This window comes from Rattus norvegicus, chromosome 15 (genome assembly GCF_021556685.1).
Source record: "Rattus norvegicus strain SHRSP/BbbUtx chromosome 15, alternate assembly SHRSP_T2T, whole genome shotgun sequence".
Lineage (NCBI taxonomy): Eukaryota > Metazoa > Chordata > Mammalia > Rodentia > Muridae > Rattus > Rattus norvegicus.
Window position 1 is genome coordinate 11,153,409 of NC_141548.1, and position 23,092 is coordinate 11,176,500.

At 45.7% G+C, this 23,092-nt stretch overlaps 1 protein-coding gene across 19 annotated transcripts in view; it reads right to left on the bottom strand.

The window, feature by feature from the left end:
* Positions 1 to 23,092, bottom strand: part of Thrb (thyroid hormone receptor beta) — a 339,826-nt gene that overhangs the window by 173,342 nt on the left and 143,392 nt on the right. For 14 of the 19 annotated variants that reach the window (XM_087584976.1, XM_087584964.1, XM_087584974.1 and 11 more), the window contains 1 exon segment: positions 16,064 to 16,142. The gene's annotated coding sequence lies outside the window, so the exon portion shown is untranslated. 19 annotated transcript variants of the gene reach the window in all.

The window sequence follows — 23,092 nt, forward strand, 5'->3', positions numbered from 1 at the left end:
AAGTGAAATTTCAGATCTATGAAAAGAAAGAAAGAAACAAGGAAGGAAGGAAACTTTCAGGCCAATGGCGAGAGCTGGAAAGAATTATTACTGAGTGAGGTGACAGGGATCTAGAAAGGCAAATGCCAAATGTTCTTTCTCATGTGCGAATCCTGGCATTGAAACGTTAGAACGGAGTGTTTAACTTGGGAGTGCTTATGGAGGACAAGAAGCTAGAAATGGGTCACTGGTGGGAGGGTGCGCTGTAACAGAGGGGAGATAGTGGCACATGGCTACAGTTTCTTGCCATTCTTCTCAGTTGCCCTCAAGAACCAGATGGTAAGACTCTGTTACTGAAGATACCCATACCTTGGTTGCAAGATATAAAGAAATCAGTCTGGAACTGAGCCAAAGATTTTTCCCTGCTGGCTACCGTTCATAGTGCTGGAAGGTGCTATACAGGCTGCTGGGGGAGAAACGGCATCAATGAGCCAGCTGTAAACTAAGACCTGCAATGCCAACTTGCCAGATAAGGTGTGTGCATAGGTTCAATGGGAGCACGGGAGATATGGGGTAACCAACTATTGTTGGACTGGAGCTGAGGTCTACTCTATAGGAGAGAACACATTTCTGGTACTGTAAGCATTATTAAAGAACCGTTGCTGGGGAAATCATGGAGCCTAGGAAGGAGGGAAGGAACCTATTCCCATCGGTTGCCTAATGGACATAGCATCATATTGCCTTGCAAATACTCCTATATGTGCCCAGAGACAAATGCTACATTCAGTCTCAGAGATGAACAGTAGCAAATGCAGATTCAAGGCTGTTTCAGGCTGAAAATTAGTGACACTTAAATACTTTGCCCTAAGTAGAACACTTGTACCACCCCTTCTACGGCTCACAGAATATCGCAGAAGTAGAAAGAAAGGGAAGGGGATGCAAAAATGTTGTCTCCAGGGCATAATACAGTCATTGAAAACGTGGTCTCCCTGAAGCTCAGGTTGACTGAACTGAGTCTGCAAAGGGCCTAATTATAGACTGGGGAGAGACTCACGGGGTCCTAGCCTTCCCTGAGGAAGGGTTGGTTACTGGTGGATTCTAGGAGAGGGGTTCCTTAGATATGGACAATGGTGAGCCCACAGCCTCCAGTGGATGTTTCCAAACCTGTGGCCACAGAAAGCCTTGATTGAAAACCAGCAGGTCACCAAAGAAACAAAAAGCAGAAAAGAGAAGAAGAAGGCTGACCAGGATGGGTGGCAGGTAACAGATGGTGGTGAGGGTAATCAGAAGGGACAATGTACATGCATGACATTACCCAAGGACAGCCTTATCAATACAAATATTTTAGTGTGGTTAAGCATGTACCTACTTGTGACACGGCAAGCCTACTTGCAGGTACATAGTCAAGTGACACACAGGAGCCTTCACAGCTCCAACTATGAGCAGCACAATTTTCTATTGTTCAGCAAGGCCATGAGTAAACAAGACTGTGGTATATCCACGTAAGAAGTACTACTCAGCCATGAAAAAGGATGGGATCTTACATTCCAACCATGTTCCACTGAGCAACGAACATCAAGTGTGAAAGAGAATGTTTTATCCAATACCAAACAAGGAAAGGTCAAGGCCAGCCTAATGTTGATAGAAATTAATTCAGTGCCAAACCAAACAGAAGTGCAGATTACCCAGGATCTGGGTGAGCAGAAAGCAGAACCCCCTTTAGTCAGGTAACACTGAGATAACAGATTATATACACTCACTCAGTCTGACGTAAGAAAATTGGTCATTGCTGATCGTCACAAACACCCTGGCATGGTTGTTGGAAAGAGTGTTATATATACTAAACTGTTGTGTGTTCAAACAGCTAAGAGCAGGGTGCCTCCATGCACTCAGTCATTGTCTGTACCCTAACTCCCTTTCTGGTGTGAATGAAGGTTTCTGCTCAGGTCTCTGTTGTGAGACCCTTCCTCAGGCACATGACTTGAAGCAAGTCATGGACTTAGGTGACAGTCTCCTTGAAGACAAGCCCACCAGAAGAGGGATGGTACAAGAAGAGGGACAGTGGGGGCTGGAGAGTTGGCTCAGCGGTTAGGAGCACTGACTGCTCTTCCAGAGGTCCTGAGTTCAATTCCCAGCAACCTCATGGTGGCTCACAACCATCTATAATGAGATCTGGGGTCATCTTCTGGCCTGCAGGCACACATGCAGACAGAAAGCTGTATGATGTATACATAGTAAATAAATAAATATTTAAAAAAAAAAAAGAAGAGGGACCGTACAAGCATTACAGAAACTCAAGAAAGGCCACAGATCAGAGAGCTCAAATCCTTGTCTCCTGACTGAGTCTGCCTCACCAGTTCACCCCATAGGAAAGAGACCCAGGAAAAGAACACCCTCCGTTCCAAGCAGGGGTTCATTTGCATACACCACACGGGCACCTGGAAGAAGCTTCCTTCTTCATGTTTCTCAACATGTTACAGAATTGGAGGGACAAATCCTTGGGTCTGGGACTGTATATTCCACAGAAGGTCCTGAAGGCCCATAGCATCCCAGCCCTCCGTTTACCAAGACACCAATGCCTGAAACTATTTCTATAGTGTGGACTGCCATGGCAGCTTTGATTAAAGACTCCAGGGTATTCCGTGTAATCCAATCTACAGCGAATTAGAAGTCAGAATCGGTGGTCTAATTGGTGTGTGTAGCAGTGAGTTTTAGCCGTGAATATCAGTGTCAAATAAAATAGTGACATCAACATGTAAACAGGTCTCATTTCACTTAACAATCCAAGTCCCCAATCTTAAAGAGCTACTCACTCATTATCTGACCAGCCTGAGCAGGAGTTGGGCTTTCCTCTGCAGACTGGAGGTCAAAGCTACAGGTGGACCAGAGCTCCTTGTTTTCTCTCTGTGCAGGTCTTGGCAATTGGATTACGAAGGCAGAGTGTAGTCACTAGGTGAGAGCAAGGGCCTTCTCATCTGCCTGCCCCTGTCCTGCTTCCTCCCCCTCTCCAGCTCTGATCTCCATGAGGGCCAAGTCAGGGTGTAGTTTTTAGAGAATGAGTGAACTGGAGGTGGTCACTAGTGAAAGAAAGAGACAGTGTCTGGTGTATGAACTATGTCAAAGCAAGAGGTTCTACCCAGGCAAAGCTCTGAGTCCCATCTCACTGGACAGACTTAAAGATCAGGGTGCCAGAGATCTAACACCATATGCCTGGAGGCATCGTCTATTCCTACACTTGGTCTTAGCCAAAAGGCCGAGAAGCCATACATCGTCTATTCCTTTTTTTTTTAAGATTTATTTATTTATTATATAAGTACACTGTAGCTGTCTTCAGACACACCAGAAGAGGGCATCAGATCTCATTACATATGGTTGTGAGCCACCATGTGGTTGCTGGGATTTGAACTTAGGACTTTGGAAGGGCAGTCAGTGCTCTTAACCACTGAGCCATTTCTCCAGCCCCATCGTCTATTCCTAAACCTTCCAGAGGGAGCCTCACAGCAGCCTCTCTCTCTAAAAAGCCCTCGGCAGGGAATCTCAAAGGGAATAGGAAAGATTAGTTTGGCAGGTAGGTCTAAGGTTAGTAATTTAAAATTGTAAGATATTTCTTGCATTTCTCATTCGCCTTTCCAAAATGGCATCTATTTTCACGTATAAGAATAATACAAATTTTCTTGTCAGTTTGTGTAAATCTAAATAATCAGCACTAAAAGCCACGAGGCTGGCCATAGAGTCATGGCAGTACTAGATGACTTTAGCCTCAAGCGGGCTTCTGGGACTTTGTAAGTCTCCCAAGAAACCGATGAAAGAGTGTATGGTAACTGGGTAACCACTCCTTCAGGGAGGTCCACAGTTTTTATCATGTTGCTTTTAAAGCCTTGACTCCAAGTGTGAGGAACGACTATTTTGAAGTCTGAGCCATTCAGCCAGTACCCACAAGCCAGCCATGCTCAGAGTGAGAAATGTTCCAAGTGTGATACGTGTCTGATTTCAGTGACCTGCCTTACCAGTGATTTGTCACTCATTCAGTCGAGTACCTTGTCAATGCAGCTTACACGTGTGTGTGAGAGAGGTGGGGGAGGGGAGACGGAGAGGAAGGGGGAGAACTGTGGTATCATCTGTATAGGCAGTGTACCACCCATGTGTACATGCACAGGGCACAGGAGGTCTGCTGTGTGTCCTGCTCTGTCACCCTCCATCCCTTTCTTGACACAGGGTCCCTTACTGACCACCTTGGCAGCCAGCAAGCCTAGTCAGTTCTCCCAGCAGTGCTGGGGTTACAAGCCTGCATGAGCACATCTGGATCTTCACACGAAATCTGAACTCAGGTCCTTACGCCTGTGTGGCAAGCACTCACACTCACATCTCTTTGGCCTCAAAATTACAGCGTCAACATAACCTTCACTTGATCTTTTCTTTGTAATGTAGTTACATAAAATTCAACATTACATGCATGACAAGTTTGTGTCATATTCAGCAGACAGTGCTGGATTACAGCATCATATTTAACAGACAGTGCTGGATTATAGCTTCTCATCAAGAAAATAAACCACAGAAGCCTGTAATAAATACAATTGCTAACAAGCAGAAAGCTGTTACAGTAGGAAGGCAGAGAGCAATGTTGAAAACATTTGCTGACTTTCCCAAGAATTGACTTGGGAAGACATTCGCTGTCTGTCCTTAAATCAGCCAGGAAAGTAAATCAGAGGCACGAGTTTAACAGTCAGTTCAGGGTAAGAGAGCTATAATTATTTTTGAAGCTTCTGAGAAGAGGGAGAGTTGAATGGCTTTATTTTGTCTTTTCTGACTCTAATCTACATCTACCAAGCAAGACAGATGCTGTGCTTGCTTGAGTCAGGCTTGGCTTCCCCGACTGCTGTATAGTGCTCCTTGGGTGGCCATGGGGGGGGGTGGGCAAAGCCTAGGCTCCTCCTCCTCCTCTGGCCACCAGCTTTTGACTTGGGCTCTCTAGCCCCGAGGCATGGCACTCTTCCTTCAGCTGTTTATCTGGAGCTGGGAGGGGGTGGCTGCAGGGGACAGTTGCCTGGGAACTTAAATATGACTGGGGACATTGTTTCCTCTTCCGTCATTCTTATCAAGGTCGTGACTCAGAACACCCCGGTGATGTCGCTCTCTCGTCATAGGAGCTGGTGTCCCCTGTGGCTCAGCAGCTTGTGAGCTTAGCCTCAAGCTCAGTCTTACCCCTCTGTCTAATCTTTCTGAGAAAAGATCAAAGCCTTTAGCAACACTGCCCCTCACTCCAAGTGCATTAAATGGTCGAGTTCCAGGCTGGCCCTAGGACAGCACCCGTGAGTGAAGCTGCCTGTGTGCTACCACCTTCTTCCGTGTTGCTCCATCTTTTGCTCTCCCTGACGTTTAAAAGGGGGCCCACCGGTGTCCTGGTTTCCATAAAATGACATCATCACAGCAGGTGGCCCACGGGGTTACTGTGGCGGCTTCCTCAGAGGCTCCCGTTAACTTTAGCTCCTAATCATATGCTCCAGATTTTTTTTTCCTCTTTGCTGAGAACTGGTGTGTCTATCTCTCGAAATGTCAGCCCATGCACGCACTCCAAGCCAGACAGGAGATTCTGCAGTAACATCAACCATGCAACATAGCCAGCTAGAGGGGAGGCAGAGACATGGAGTGTCGACTCAGGCAGCCCTAACATAACTGTGCATAAAACATATCCCTCCAGGGCCTCATAGGTTCTAAGTTACTGGATGGCAGGGGCTGGGACAGTCTACAGCTCTGTCAAGTCCCCAGTGGTATCCACACTACTGGCCAGCTACTGCATACACTTTGAGTAGCAAAGAACACCTTGGAGTCCTCAGATCTGGTGTCCAGAAAACCCAGTAGCAGTGTGTGCAGGAGAGATTCCTCTGAGGACGACTGTCAGTGGACTTCAGAAGCCTTAGCCATGTATCTAAACAAAAGGGATTAGAAATACAGTCTGGGGTCGGTTCCCAAGGGTTCTGTCACTGGTCACTGCAGCTCACCATGCCCCAGTTCTCTCAAAAGCACACCCAGCTACGTTCTCCCTAGTCTGTCAGATGAGGCCTTGTGCACCTCTGCTCCCTTCTCAGCGTCTGTCCAAACGAGGCCCTGCTACACCTCAGCCGGGCCTTGAGTAGTACCGAGTGGAAAAGCCATCTTAAGCTGACTCTGTGACTTATTTGACAGAGCAGCTATTTTGAATGTAAAGGTTTTGCTAAATAAATATTTTTCCATCCTGGTTATTTGCTCTGTAAACATTCACACTACTGTGCAAGGTCTGCTTAAAGTAGGACACGTTGCTTTCAATCGGGAGCTGATGAGTAGGAAACAACCATGCTCACGGAGAACACAAAGAGTTTGCAGACTGTTCCCTTCCCCCGGGGGCTTTTTAGTTTTACAATTCCCAAGTTGGTTTGCCTGCCGTTGTGTATTTGTGGCAGTTGCTTAACTCCTTATAAAGTGGCGTCTAATTTAATCAGCACTGACTTCGGCGTGTTCTATCTGGAGGTCAAAATGACATTCTTTGCAGTTTTGTATATCACGTAGATGCTGCTACATGCATGCTGTACACCTAACACCACGGCAGGTGCTGTTGGCTGGCCGTGAGAGGCGAGAACACATGGGGGAGGGGAGTGGCGAATGGGCGCCCGACTGGGTTGATCGCAGAATTGAACCGTATTAGGAAGGCCTACACCGTGCAGCGAAGAGCTATCATGTACTTCTCAGCCTGGCTATTGCTAATGAGGCATCTGCCAAATTAAACGCCCCTCTTCCAGGGAGGAAAGTGACCGGTCCACCCTTGGCTAACAGTTAATAGTTTTAACAGATCAGGGAACTGTGTGGTTTTTGGGTTTTGACTGTCTACATAGTGCTACCCTGGCTGGTTATCTGCCCCAAGTAATTCCGACTTTGAGGCTATTAACACTGTGTCAGGGTCTAAAGTAGAAGTGAAACACTTTTAGACGTGTACCAGTAAGCCATAGTGCAGCAGCAGTCTGGGGAAGAACCAGGAGTTGTTGCATCATCATCATCATCATCATCATCATCACCACCACCACCACCACCACCACCACCTTAACAAATCCTCTTAACAAAACTGCTGCTGTTAGAAATACGAATTACACCCGTTGCCTTTTCTCTACCTGTGCAGGAAGCAATCCTGCTCGGTACAGTTTTATCCTCGCCATCAAAGATTTCCGGTTGTCCAAAGCGACCGTCATCGATACCATATCTCTCTGTCTTTCCTTTGGGCTTGCTGGAAACACAAGTAGCAACAACTAGGAGAATCTTATGACTTTTGTAGGCTGGCTGTTTCCTCAGAGACGTGTAATTGGTGGTACTTTCTACTAGCATAGCATAGTACTTTGTACAGAGGAAAGCCTGTTGATTTGATTGATGACAGGTCTTCTCTAAGGGAGATGATGGCTAGCTCCTGTATGGGCTGGTAGCTGGAAGTTTATTGCAAAGCAGACATTTCTGGCTTTTGTCGGGACTTCTTACATTGCTTAGAAAAAGCTGTGGAATCATTGGTAGGGTCTGTGCAGACAGTTGCCAATGTGACAAGGCTCACACAGCATCATTGATTACAACTAAAATGTGTGTTTAACACAACTAAACAATTAGATAATTTATGACAGAGATGAACATGGTTTTGATAAAATAATTTTTTTTGTTCCATCCAGGTAAGCGCTACAGGATTTCACTCATTCTCCCACTGCTAAGGAGTATTTTAAGGAAACATTTATTCTTTTTCAAAAGTAGCAAAATGGTGACTAAGGGCTCTCCAGATGAGAGAGCACCTAACTGTCACGAAGGGAACCAGAATACTTCTAGGTTCCTTGTGCCCACTGGCAGGGGAATTACAGTTTACTATACGGAGTTTGCAAGCGAATCTGGCATGACGGCATAAGCCTGGTCTTGCTACCTGGGCAATGGGGTCAGAAGGTCACTTGAGTCTAGGTGTTCCGGGCCAGCTTGGGAAACACAGTAAGTCCTTATCTCAAGTCGAATCAATGAATAACAGCAACAAAACCAAAAACAAACTCAAACAAGGGACCAATCACAGAATAACATCACACATGAAAGGGTCAAACGTTTTGTGGTAAATGTAGAAGAAGAGCAGAAAGGGGAGCCAGGGCAGTGAAGGGCTGTATTTGATGGGAGCTGTAGTGCTTTAAATGAAAAATGTCCCCTGTAGGCTCCCTCATTTTAACGTGTGGCTTCTAACTGGTGGTGCTGTTTTGGGGAAGTTTATGTAGTGTAGCTTTGGAGAAGATATGCTGCTGGGGGTGGGCTTTGAGATTGGCCCCCTTTTCACCTCACTTCCTGCTTCCTGCGTGTGGCTAAGGATGTGAGCTCTCAACTTCCGGCTCCTCCCACCACGCCATCAGCTTCCAGCTCCTCCCACCGCACCGGCCATTCACAGCCACGCTTCCCTCCCAGGACAGACTCTTACTCTTTTGCAACCTTAAGCCAGTAGACTCCTCCTTCCATAAATGGCTTTTGGTTATGGTCTTTTATCACAGAGCGGAAACGTAACAAAGGTTAGTTAAATGATGTGCTCAGGTTAGCCTTAATGGCAGGACAGCAACTGGCTCAAAGCTGTTAGGAGGTGACGGAAGAGCCAGGCAGGCGCCTTCGGGTACCTGACTGTTAGAGAGACAGACAACCAACGCTGGGCACAAAAAATTAGAAAAAAAAATATAATGAAAAAGACAGGAAAAAGTTCTTCAAAATCTACATTTAAGGAAACCGTCCTTAATCTGCTGAAGGTGGGCGGTCCTTGGCCATTGAGAAGTATGACGTGTCGTCTTATGAGTGGTGGGGAGTGTGCACAGGAAGCCTCCGGTTGCTTCCTACAGTGTACTGACCCTGTGCTCACCAACTTTGATTTCCCCGTAGTCCCTGAGTTCCTCCCACCCCTCCAGTCTTAACGGAAGTGCCTGAATTCAGCATGCACGACTTTACACAGAGGCTCATCCAACGCTACCAATGCGGCCCACTGTGTCTGATCTCATCTCCAACCCCTCCCTACATGACATAACCTAGTCACAGATGAAATAGAAAACCGAACCAAACCACTGCTGTGTCTAATTTTTCTTTTTTAAAAAAATTATTTACTTATTTTATGCGTATGCACTTGTGTGCCTGAGCCCGGGTCTGTATGCCACATGCATGCAGTGCCCACAGAAGCCAGAAGAGGGCATCAGATCCCCTGGAACTGGAGCTAACAGACTCTTATAAGCTGCTATGTGGGTGCTGGGGATTGAACCTGGATCCTCTGGACGAGCGGCCCTGCTCTTAACTCTCTTGTCTAGTTCTATCTGCCTAATCTTTACAATGGTTCTCCCCTGCCATCAGGTCCAATTTGAGAATCTTAAACAGACATTCACCTTGGCAGTGCTGGTGATCGCGCTAAACTCTTTACATTGCTATAATTACTGCAGTATAAATCCCTCTGCAGACTTCTGTCTGCGGCCACTTCCCTTCCCACTCCCCACATAACTTTACCTTTGCAGACCCAGGGAAGCTCACTGTCCTTCCGGAAGTCTTGCCCTATCTCCTGCCCTGCTTTATAGTTTGTGTCTGAGGGTCCTGCCAATCTCCCTGGACCACATTGCATATTTGTAGAAGGGATCTCTTACGTCTTTCGAGAAGATTCACCTGTAAAATAAAGCTGGTTGGTCCATAGCAGAGGCAGGAAATAGCAGGTGGGATTACAGTAGGAAGAAAGGACGTTGGGATAGAGAGAGGCGCAAGAGGATTGGCCCTGGAGCCTGCATGAGGACAGATGTATGAACCTGAGCAGAGGTAACCAGCCTTGTGTCAGAACTTAGATGAGAATGAACGGGTTATTAACTCGTGAGCTAGTCAGAGAACATGCCTAGTTATACGGGCCCAAGTAGTTGTAAACCTATGTGAGTCTCAGAATTGTTATTTTTGGAAACAGGTAAAAACACTTTATTACACATATTTATACCAAAGTAGCACTATGATGTTTTGCAAACACCGGTCTGTTTCTTTGGCTACCAGTTGCTCAAGTGGGCACCAGAGGCACAACCAGCTCAGCTGCACAGAGTGGTCTTGACTCCGTTCCAGCAGAGGGCGTGTCTTCATTCTTCCATGGTAGACACTTGGGTTAGTTCCAGAGCTGAGCCAAAAGCTTAGTTACAAAGCAGACACTGGTAGAATAATGGCGGCAGACAAACAGGCCGACGGACTCTCTCAGATCAGTGGCCAGGTATGACTTTACAGTATCTACACCACAGGGAAGCTTGCTGGGATGTAGGCTCCTAGCTGGCTTCCCAACCGGCCGGACAGCAGACGGCATGTGGAACCTAGGACACTGTGTCAAGAAGCCCTCTAGACAGTTCTAACAAGTAAACACACAGACAGCTCAAAAAGTGATGACTTCATTCCAAGGACTCAAATAATGTTGCCCTTAAGAAGGGCACTTAAATCGTAAGACAGCTTTAGAAGAAGACAAGACGTCATCACGCACATGGATCTGCCCACCACCCACAGGTGCTTCATCTCTCAATGAGGAGTAATGTGTAGCAAACCACTAATGACCCCTCTCTCCTCTTTCCTCCTCTCTCCACGCTAACCATGGGCTTACAGTTGGTGTTTTTCACATGGATGCCTTCATCCCTCTACTATAGGAGCACACAGGCATTTATCTTTAATTAGAGACATGGTCTCGGCTATTACAGAGCATCTGTCTCAGTGAGCTCCATAGAGACACCTGGAGGAGTCGCAGGCACGGGATGCAACCAGCCTGCTCCTGGCCAACAGAAGTGCAACGGGAGGAACTATAACCACCCATCCAAGTTGATACAGTTGCAGCCAAGTTACAACATCGAGTGAAGCTTAGGAGCCAAAGACTGTTAAGCGCAAAGTAACAACAGGCTTTGCACTGGCAAACTTGTATCATTCTTGCTGAACCCCGCGGGAAGTGCTTATCAGGGAGGGTCATGTGCTATGGGGCAGGAGGAATCCTGAATGGTCATGAAGAGGGCTCTGGCTTCGCAGATCTGTCAGCGCCGCAGATGGGCCCTGACTCTGTCAGCTGCCACAGCAAGATATCACCTGCCTCCCTCAAAGGATGCAAGGATGGTTTGCAATGAATTCTTTGTCCTTTGGAAGGATACGAAATGAAAATCTTAGAAGATGCAGTTCCCAAAGGCATGCGGCTGTATCTCCCAGTGGAAAGGAGAGGGGAAAAGAGGGGGAGGCACGTAAGAGGGAGAAAAGGAAGGAAGGAGGCAAGGTGTGAAGGAGGAGAAGGAAGGAAGGAAGGAAGGAAGAACAAACAGTGGCCCTTCCAGTCCCAACATGACCACTTCCTTTTGCGTACTTTCTTACAGCGATTCCGTGACTATCTTTGTCCCTTCTCCCAACCCCCTGAAAGGCCTATACGTTTGCCAGCTCAAACTTAATCCGCTGGCACAGAGCCATGAAAGTTTGCTTTGCCTTTGTGGTATGTGTGTACATCCTTAGCTATGCGTTACTTATGGGCCGCTGCTGATAGACCGTATCATGGAAGTCTTGCTGATTTTCTGGTTAGAAAGAAAGAGACCAGGGAATTCTTTTATGTGCTGAGATCTCTTTCATAAAAGCTTAGATTATGTCCCGAAGGGTTTCTCTGAATGTAGGTGTACATGCGTATGAACCATTGCACATGAAGAGGGATGAGTATACCTTCTCTGCAAAGCTTTGGACTGCACAGGTGGGTAGCTGATGCACCTGCTCCCACAGACGGCTCCACTCTATCAGCTTTCTAATTGCAACCAGGTTGGGGGTCTGGTGCTCCTTCGGGACCGGCTTCTACATTGCTTTAAGACGGCAAGGTGCCCAGCCATGCTTGCTTTGCAGCCAGGAGTCAGCGGAAGGGTGGAATTCTAGTAAGATCAGTTAGTGGGAAACATGGTGCTTTTTTACCCTACAATCCTGCTCTCTACTAGAGCTCCAGCAGGAATCCTGAACCAAGAAGTCCGGAGGAAGCAGCCAATACTTGTGAGAAACGTAAGAAGAATCCAAGTCTCTGATGATCAGAGGGCTCGCCTCCTGCTACAAAATGAACCTTGTGTTCAAACTCTAGTTCATTATAGTTTCCTTTTATGGCAGTCTCTAAATTCTCTTCACAAATTTAGTTGTTTACAAAGCCATTAGCTGACAGGATACATTGATTCATTTCAGATGGGAAGGTCTAGTTAAGGGCCACTCTGTCACTGGGACAGTGAGGGGTTTGGACATGGCCCCCTGGCACCTCTAACTCTTGGTCTAGAAACAGGCAACAGAAGCAACATGAGCATGAGGTGATGTCTGTTATCCTGTGAGGATGCTTTTGGTTTTTTTTTTTTTTTTTTTTTTTTTTTTTTAGCTCAATAGCAACACTAGAAAAAATAGAGGAAAGTGGAAGGAGATAAACTCTTAACAGGACACTCTCACCTGTTAAAGACCTTCCAGGAATGTGCTGTTTGAACATGTTCAGGCTGCTGCTTAAACCAAGAGCAAGCAAAGGCAGCGGGGAAAGGGGGAAGTTAGCTGGGTGAGGCCTGAAGGAAGAACGGACCAAGCTTAGAGACAGCTAGCTCAAAGCAGTCCACGAGACATTCGCCCTGAAAGGGACATACACAGCTGATGAGACTCGAGGTCAAGAGAAGCCTTCAAGTATGAGCCTGCTAGCAGTCTGCTCCTGTCCTGGACTCTTCTACAGACCAGCAGTCCTTCTTACTTCTTACAATTTTTGCTTCAACTTTCATTACCTTTTAATTTCATTTTTCCTGTAGCCTTGGTCTTAATACTTAATATAAAATCTCCCCTCTTGTTAAGTATACAAGTTAGTTTTGGGAACTGTAAAAGGTTAGTATAAAGCATTGTACTGCATATGCTTATAGCTTACTCATCTGTGGAAAAGAAACTTCTACCCATTGATATAATTTTCATACACTTTATATCTTATGTACACACACACATACACACACACACACACACACACACACACACTTTTTTTTTTTTGAGCAGGGTCTTTCTATGTGATCTAGGCTGACCTGGAACTGACTATATAGCCCAGGCTGGCCTTGACTTCATGGAGACTTTTTCTGATCCATCCTCCCAAATGCTAAGATTACAGACAGGTATAAGACACCACACTGGGCTGAGTTATACTAGGTGGTAAGCCTCGTTATAACAGGTGTATTGTTTAAATTGTAAAAATAAAAGTAACAGAGAAAATATTCACAGCGTAGATTTCAATGATTGACACTTCTTCTCGTCTCATGGGAAACTGAAATCCCATGTTGCATTGGGAGAGGGTAGGGTCAGGTTTGGGGCTGGAGCACATCTTAAACCCTGGCTGTAGGAAGGGACTTCTCGCTCCCTGTCAGCAGAGTGAAGGAGAAAATGCCTTTTCTGTCTCGGCGGGCTCCATGTGGCCCGGCTCGCTCTCAATGACTTGAATCACAAGGAAGCAAGCACTATTCCAACTCCTGCCTTACATAATTCCATTTCTGTTCTCATGCGCGCTAAGCTGGCTGGAAGAAAATTTGCTAAATTAAATTCGGTTTGATTAGGAAATTTGCGTCATGTGCATTCCAAGCATGGCGTGTGTGTGGGTTAAAAAACTGTTCTGGTTATTTAAAAAAAATGTTTTACAGATGATTCAGTTTTACCATAGCCTCATTAGTGAACGAAATCTGTGTTCCTGGGATGCATTTTGGCTACTCGTTGTCTTGGCTTTGGCTGGGAAATCTCCCAAGTCCCAGGAAGTCTGTCCTGTCTGAAGAAACGTACGATCGCCTCCAAGGCTGGGTGGGGCACCTTCACATCCTCCTGCTCTGCCCCTGAGACCCTCATGGATCCCTTTACTTCCTGCTCAAAAAACGTTCCCTACTTCCCATCAGTTTTCCCAAGGCAGGCCCTGAGTCTCCTCTTGGTGGACGTCCTTAGCTACATTTCAATGTCGCCTTCTGCCCAACTTCTAAACAAAGGCATGGAAAAATTTAAGAACGGTCTGAAGTGCTTCAGGCTGAGGAAAGGGCTGGAGAGACTGGCAAATGTCACAGAAGAATGCAGGGAGGGGCGGTCATCAAGAGCAAGCAGCAGAATCCAAGAGCTGCTACTTTACAGATAAGACACAGGCCCATTTTCCACCCCAGTGCCTGCCATGATAAACGCAATCTTGCATTTTATAGTCATTGAAAAGCATCCAAAGGAGTAGGTGGAGATTTTAAGAAAATAGAGCTGTTCCTATTATTTTACCTCAGGAAGGCACTGCATGGTCAGCAGGTGTCCCCAAACCTCAGGAACTGTGTTGAGGACCAGGGCTACAATGTAGTCCACGCAGCTTTAAGAAGTTGTTCAGGTACAAATATCTGGTGGGTGTCCTTTCACTCAATAAGGACCTACCTATAATGTTTGTGTTCTTCTACTCTTTATCTCTCTAGTTCACGGAATGACAATTCTTAGTCTTGAGTGTACAGGTGACTTTTGACACAGGCCATGTGGGGCACACTCTAGAAAGGTATACAGCACCCCGTCATTCCAGACAACTTTCTTATGCTCCTGGCCCCTGGCCAATGCCTCCTTCTTCCTGAGGTAATAGTGACTACACTAATTCCTGTTACTATAGATGGACCAAGCCTTTTCTAGAAATATATAAAAATGGATTCATAGATTGTCCCTTTGGGTCTAATGCTTTATGGTCTGAGCATGTAGAGAAACCCCTATGGACTTTATGTCTGAAATCAAAGGGCCACTCTGCAGGGATGGTGGTGTGTGGGTTTCCTTAGGTCTCCTGAGTTTCTTCCTTGGGATGGAGGACTTCAGATGACAGTTTGGTTGGGGGAGGGATGAGGAGGAAGCAGAGGTTGGGGGAGGGGTTCATAGGTACTCTTCCCATTCTTTTTTTTCTTTTTTTTTTTTTTGGTTCTTTTTTTTCAGAGCTGGGGACCGAACCCAGGGCCTTGCGCATCCTAGGCAAGTGCTCTACCACTGAGCTAAATCCTCAACCCCTACTCTTCCCATTCTTAAACAGCACAGCTGTCCCTTTCTATGTTGTGAGAATTGGGGTTCGTTGAAAAGCTGCATTCGGGAAAGGAGAAATGATTCATGGAAATGTTAGCAGCATGGGAAATATTAACCATTGCGTATTTGCATTAAAGAACCACAAATCTCAGGGTTCTTATGTGATCCCATTTCGTGGCGGTCTATAAATTAGCAGTCTGGTTACTGCTGAGAGAGCAGCAATAGCCATGGAGGAGGGAGAAGAGGAAGCCAGACTGGGGACTCCCAGGGGAGGGCCTGAGCACCGAGGATGGTAATGTTAGCACTGGCTAGCATCAGACAACACCAGCACCTAGAAGCCTAGACAATAGGCCAGAGGCCACGGGCCAAGAGAGGCACAAAGACCGCATTCAAAAGACCCCACTCTGCTGCCAGCCAGAACTTCCACAGACTCCAGCAGACCCTGGACGGGCCTGCACGCTACCACTGCCTCCTTTCTACGGTGAGTTGATGACAGCTGAAAATAATGAACACAGGCAGAAAGTGCTGACACAGCCTTAGATGCAGAGACAAACGGAAATGTTGTTCTAGCCATGAAAACAAACCAGCTTCAAAACAGCCCAGCATTCCAGGCAGGCTGAGTGACATTGCCACACTCCTCTAGATGAAGGGGGGATGGGCGAGCCAAGGGAACCTCCTCTACCTGCTCTGCCCCCTGATCCCTGCCGCTTAATCTAACCAGGACTTATCCAATTCTTTTTTTATTTTTCACTCAAGGAAAAGATACTAGAGATGGGTTTAGATCCTTCAAGCACAGTTTTCTTGTGAAACAAGAGGAATGTCTCCATCCAGCCAGCTGGATTGCCCTTCTTCCCTTGAGTAGATTAACCTCATCTCTTCACCTAGATATGGTTTTAGCCACACGATACCTTGTATTTCTCTGGAATACCAACCTTTTATTTAGCTATGCTAAATAAACTATTTTAAAAAGTGATGATGCCTCAAGTTTGAAGACACGAGAGTTCAATTGGCAGCTACAATAACCGCGAATGCAAACAGCAAGTTAAGGCTGACCTCTGACCTTATTCATTAAGTCATGTGTGGAACTTGGTACCACCACGCGCGTCCTCCGGCAGACTAAGGAGAGGGAAACCACGGATCTGGAAAACAGGAAACACAAGAATGTAAATACACATTTTTAAAAAAAAATGTAAGCTCCCCAATATTTGATTAGTCGGTACCTGCTGTTATTTCTGTCTTTAAAGGAGGTCCAGATTCAGGGCTGTCTCTTATTTTGAATAAATGTAAGTTGACTTAGATGAAATCTCATTCTGAACTGGACACAGTTTTGTGGAAAGAGAGGCTAACACTAGGCTGTAGCCGCATAGCTCTTATAGGGGACAACCTTTGAGCCTCCCAAAGACCTCCTTTTCTATGGGGCTTCAAGAACAGTGCCCAAGAGTTTTACGTTCCCAACCTGGGAAGCAGGCTGAGAAGCAAAATGAACCTCCAGGTCACGGGAGATCTTATGCTAGTGAGAGGCAGTCTCCCAGTCTAGGGTTGAGCTGGCCTCACTTTGTTGGTGAAGGTGTTACTCCTTCCTTGTTCCTGCCTTGAGAGAGGGCTGCATGGGTCCTCATCCCAGCCCAAAGTGGAGTTGCCTAGAGACCTGCTGAGGGCTGGTGGCAAGGGGCAGAACCTGTGTCTAAGGGTCTCCATGGTTCATGGCAAGCTGCCCTTCAGCTGTGGCTTCATAACTTCTCTAATGGTTGTGGGGAACTGAGAAGTCTCTGTCAGAGATTAGGCACATAAACATCTAGATTCCTGACACTCAGAGCTGAAGAGAATTATTTTTTTTCCTTTTTCATATTGATTCTTTCTGTTTCACCAACGTAATAAAAGAGTATTGGTATAATTATCCTTAAGGCCCTGCCCGGAGGCTGGATCGTAAGTTGATTTATAAATTGCCAGTCTTTGCTTCTTTTGTATTCACAAAAATATCTATGTATCCATGGCAACGGTGTGCTTATGGGTTATTTTGTTTTGTTTTGGAGACAAGGTCTCAGTTCTGCAGCCCTGGCTGTCCTTGAACTCAGTCTATAATTCAGGCTGACCTAAACTAATGGTGATCTTCCTGCCTCAGGCTTGTGAGTACCGGGATTGCAACAGTGAACCACCTTTTCTTGGCTTGGGCATTGGTGGTTTTTGTTTGCATTGGTGTATGTCATAAATATTATATCTCTAAATTGCCATTCTCTGCTTAAGCTCACTGAGAAGCTGGCCCACTCACTCTTCCCACCTGCTGCAGACCCAAGCATATTGGTGGTCTTAAAGCATCTTCCAAGAGTCCTTGACCAGGGACAGGCTGCTCCCTGACCTTATGGGAAGAGTAATGAAGAGGGCAAAGCAGCCCCGAAGTAAAGCTGTTATGCCCCTAAGAACAGACAGAAAGACAAGCCACTGCCACACAGGTTAGCAGTGCGTTCATCTTGTGACGTAAGAACACCTGCGGTGCTGGAGTGACCAACGCGCCCAACTTTTCACGAGAATACCATGAGCTGGAGCTCAGCTCCTCATTCTTGTGGAACAAATCTACGTCCTGAGCAAACGCCACAACACAGGAGCTGCAAATTCACCACATGACGTGACTTGCTATTTCGGTATGTCTTTGTCTACATTGAAAAACCACATATCCTAATTGTACAGAGTTCTTGACTATGCTATACATGTCTACATGCACGAAAAGTCCCTGTTTATCACATAAAGGAAGTCCTGGTCCCTTGGACATGTGCAGCACGTGTTGGGCACCTGAAGGTTTACTCTGCTGCCGTACTCACGCCTGACCTTGTATCCAGGAAGGCTCATCCACACCATACCCCCATGCAGAACATGCAGGCCATACCAGCAACCCATACTTATTAAAACTGATCATTGCTAACATCTTTCACGTGAAAGCCACATTAAAGATGACTCTGGAGATGTATTCGCTTATTTTCTTCAAAATCCCTCTCCACTGCTCTTGTCATGAAGTTCTTGTCATAAACCTTCTCATCTGCAACCTCCAGTGAGTGGGGAACTGCTGATAGTATAGGGCTAGAGACCAAGACGTGGAGGAGCATGATGTATCCTAAAAGCATTTCCAAAGAGGGAATCAATAGAGCAAAGAGGTTTGTGCTTGGGGCTGATTTGGTTTTATTGGTAGCTTTGAGTTTGGTTTTATTGGTAGTTTTGAGTACAAGCACATCCTGGGCCCTGGCATGAATATCTAAAAACAAACAGTGATTCCTGTAGAAATATCAAACTTCATATATATATATATATATATATATAATTTAATAATTTAATTTTAACTTAGACTCTAAGGAATAGATTTGAATGTGGTTACACGAAAACAATATGAAGCCCCCACCTGATTTACATTAAATACTCATTTTAATTTTTATTGTACCTTCTTCTTTTTAAGATAGGTCCCCTTCTGTTTCCAAGACCAGCCTGGAGCTCATCATGTAGCCCAGGCTGGCTTAGAACTTGCGATGTTCTGCAGCCTCCAGAGTGCTTGGGGCACAGGCAATTCACTAATAAATTTTTATAAAGTATACTTTATGGCTTGTAGCAGTAATTTTTCATGCTTTAGTCCTCACAGTGACCGCATGAGATAGTATTTTCCACACTGGGAAATGGCAGGCAGAGAAAGATTAAGTATCATACCCAATAGTAAGGGAGACACTGGTGGGGCCACACTCTGAATGCCCTATGACAGATGCTGGTTTCAAAGTGAAAACCTTAAAGAACTGGAGATGTTGGCGCTGGGGAGGTGGCCCCAGAATCTGTGTAATACAAGCAGCATCTCCTTCACAGTGTTTCTGCAAACAAGGCTAGTCCAGTAGACAAGCTCAGGGTGGTGACTTGGCAGTGCAGAAGGCCATTTAAAGAGGGTAGCTGGATCCTAAACCCTCCCAACCTAAACCTGGTTTTAACTCTTCTCTTTAGAAGACAGGGAACCGGGAATTTGCTCAGAGCTCAAAGGAGACTGTCCAAAATGGAGATGAGAATCCTTTCCTGGAGCCACTGTAGTTTAGAAACTCGTGTCTTTTACACCTTTTAAAATTGGGGCAAAACTATGTTACTAGTGCGGCTATTTTGTAGTTTCAAAAGAACCCTGTTTTGTAACTGATTTGTATTCCAACTTGGGATACATTTATTTGTGGGTGGGAAGCCACTCCTTTTTGCTTAGTCATCTGAGCTGAGGTGAGGTTGGCCCTGTTTCTCACTGCTGCTCCCAATTAATGCAAATTGAAGGGTAAAGGACAAATAAAGTTTCTTTAACTTGGTCCACTCATATGTTATTTATAAATGGCTCTTCCCTTGATCTATTTTAGGGGCAGGCGGTAATGGTGAACAGACAAAACAACACAGAAGGAACTAGCAATTACATAATGTATAATTTTACTGCAAAGCTCGGAAAGGGTTAAACTTATATGTCATATATTTGTTTATTTATTTTGCAACAGGGTCCCATTATGTAGCTCAAAATTTACTATGAAAACTAGGCTGGCCTCAGCTCACAGAGTGGCTTGTTTCTGCCTCCTAAGTCCTGGGATTAAAGTTGGGGGGCAGCACATCTGGCTAATCAAAAATCAATCTCTGTCCATCTGTCTATTCGACCATCTCTCGTGTCTCAGCTCTTACCTGAAATAGTAGACCAAATGTGTGAGCAGCCCATGTTCCCTCTGCATTTGTTTTTAAAGGGTTTGCTGAATATTTTTCAAATTTATTTTGACAGGCATATTGTATTCCCTTATGCACAGGGTCAGAGCTGTTGAAGCAAGTCAGGCTTTTTCTTTATATATATATTGCAGGGGTTCCAGGTCTCAATATATATGGCATAGCATAGGACAACCTTAGTCATTAGGGAAATGCAAATCAAAACAACCCTGAGATTCTACCTCATACCAATCAGAATGGCTATGATCAAAAACTCAGGTGACAACAGATGCTAGCAAGGATGTGGAGAAAGAGGAACACTCCTCCATTGCTGGTGGGATTGCAGACTGGTACAACTACTCTGAAAAGCAGTCTGGAGGTTCCTCAGAAAATTGGACATTGCACTACTTGAGGACCCAGCTATACCACTCCTGGGCTTATACCCAAAATATGCTCCAACATATAACAAAGACACGTGCTCCACTATGTTCGTAGCAGCCTTATTTATAATAGCCAGAAGCTGGAAAGAACCCAGATGCCCTTCAACAGAGGAATGGATACAGAAAATGTGGTACATCTTCACAATGGAATATTACTCAGCTATCAAAAACAACGGCTTTATGAAATTCATAGACAAATGGTTGGAACTAGAAAATATCATTCTGAGGGAGGTAACCCAATCTCTCTCTCTCTCTCTCTCTCTCTCTCTCACACACACACACACACACACACACACACACACACACACACACACAAACACACGCACAAACCCCAAAACAAGAAAAAAAACATTGTATGCACACACTGATAAGTGGATATTAGCCCAAAAGCTCGGATTACCCAAGATACAATCTACAGACCACATGAAACCAATCTACAGTGCAGATGCTTCAGCCCTTCTTGGAAGGGGGAACAAAAATATTCACAGGAGGAGATACAAAGGCAAAGTGTGGAGCAGAGACTGAAGGAAAGGCCATCCAGAGACTGCTCCACCTGGGGATCCAGCCCATATACTGCCACCAAACCCAGACAATATCGCTGATGCCAAGAAGTGCATGCTGACAGGAGCCTGATATAGCTGTCTCCTGAGAGGCTCTGCCAGAGCCTGACAAATACAGAGGTGGATGCTCACAGCCAACCATTGGACTGAGAATGGGGTCCCCAATGGAGGAGTTAGAGAAAGGACTGAAGGAGCTGAAAAGGTTTGCAACTCCATAAGAACAACAACGCCAATCAACCAGAGCTCCCAGGGTCTAAACCACTACCCTAAGACTACACATGGACAGACCCATTTGCATATGTAGCAGAGGATGACATTGTTGGGCACCTATGGGAGGAGAAGCCCTTGGTCCTGCCAAAGCTGAATGTCCCAGTGTAAGGGACTGTCAGGGTGGGGAGGTGAGAAAGGATGGGTGGTAGGGGAACACACTCAGATAAGCAGGGAGAGGGGGGATGAGATAGGGGGTTTATGGATGGGAAACCAGAAAAGGGGATAACATTTGAAATGTAAATTAAAAATCTAAAAAAAAGAAATTGCCATTTTACAGCAAGACTGGCATTTCTGAATAGAGAACAGAGGCTGTTTCAGTCATGTATGACGTCTGAAGGTCCTGCTTTCTCCTGAGGGAAGCAGAAGGGGGTGTCAGGTCCCCTGGAGCTAGGGCTTTAGGTTGTGAGGTTCCTGATAGAGGTGCTGGGAGCCACACTCGGGTCCTCTGCAGAGCAGTGAGCAGTGGGGTTTTTGTTTGTTTGTTCCTTAATATATTCATTGTAAAAATTCATCTCTTAGTAATTTTAAAGTTGATTTCTTATTGTGTGACCTCTCCTCCCTCTTGCTTTCTGCTTCCTTCCCTTATTTCTTCCTACCTCTCCCCAGTGGTTTGCTCTCTGCTGGGCTGATGGATCCTTTTGTATAGCTATGTGAACAATGCCTAATAGTTTTTAGAGACATTTCTTACACTTTGGCTTTCCTTTGTAAAACTTAAGTGGTACAGATTGTTTTCCTATCTTTTCCTTTTAAAGGTAACTTTAAGTCATGTTCACTAACATGAGACTTACTTTTTAAGGTTTCAAATACTTAATACTATAATAATAATGAATGCCACCCTCCCTCACCCCTGTAGTAACCCTCCATCCACCCCTCACCCCTTCACTAACCTTCCCTCCACCCCTCACCCCTGCACTAACCTTCCATCCACCCTTTGTCCTTTCACTAACCTTCCCTCCACCCCTCACCCCTGCACTAACCTTCCATCCACCCTTTGTCCTTTCACTAACCTTCCCTCCACCCCTCACCCCTTCACTAACCTTCTATCCACCCCTCACCCCTGCACTAACCTTCCATCCACCCCTCACCCCTGCATTAACTTTCCCTCCACCCCTCACCCTGCACTAACCTTCCATCTACCCTTTGCCCTTTCACTAACCTTTCCTCTACCCCTCACCCCGCACTAACCTTCTACCACCCGACTGTTCAGCGAAGAATTTGAGTCCTTTCTCCCTGCACTCCATAATCCTATTCTCAATCATATGACTTTCTCTGCTCCATGAAATTTCATCAGAAATGCTCATGCACAAGTTTGAGAAAGTGTCCCTCTGCTGTCCCACGATTATGTTGGGGACATGTGTGATCTGGCCTCTTCAAAAATAGTACAGTGAGAATGACTTCTACTGACTGTCACCATAAAGCCACAATGGCGGAGCCACCCAGCGGCTGTTGTCCGTAGAATCTCGGGAGCCCCAGCTGGACTAAAAGACCTAGCCTGCTAATCTCTGACCTGGGCACTCATAAATGCTAAATGTTTCAAGCTTCTGGGTTTGGGGATAATTTGTTACTGACCAAGGAAGTCCACACGATATCACAGAGCACTGTTGACTAACAGACTGATCTGTTGTACTATGGAATGACCACCCAGAAGACAGTTTAAAACCTGGTAATAAATTCAGCAAATATTTGCCAAATGTGAGCCGGACCAGGAAAAATTTCTCTAGGACGTAGAGATAAGCCAACTTAAACAGAAGTACCACACAGGCAAATGAAAATACAGGTGAAGGAAAACGCTTAAATCAGAAGATGAGGAATGTAGCACCTAGGAACTCAGCAGTGGGAGCAAGCCCTTGAACGATTCAGGCAAGAGTGGAGGAATGGAAGGTTGGCTATATGGCCTGGCAGACATAGTTGCTTATTGCCAAATTTGATAACCTGAGTTTTATCTCTGAAACCAACATGGTGCAGAAAAGTACTGACTCCTGAAATTATCACGAGAGCAATAAATAAGCTGTGGCATGAATGCATACACATAAAAAATAGGAAATGTGATGGTAGTGGTGGTGATGATGGTGGTGGTGGTGAGAAGGAGGAGGAGGAAGAAGAGGAAGAGGAAGAAGAGGAGGAAGAGGAGAAGCA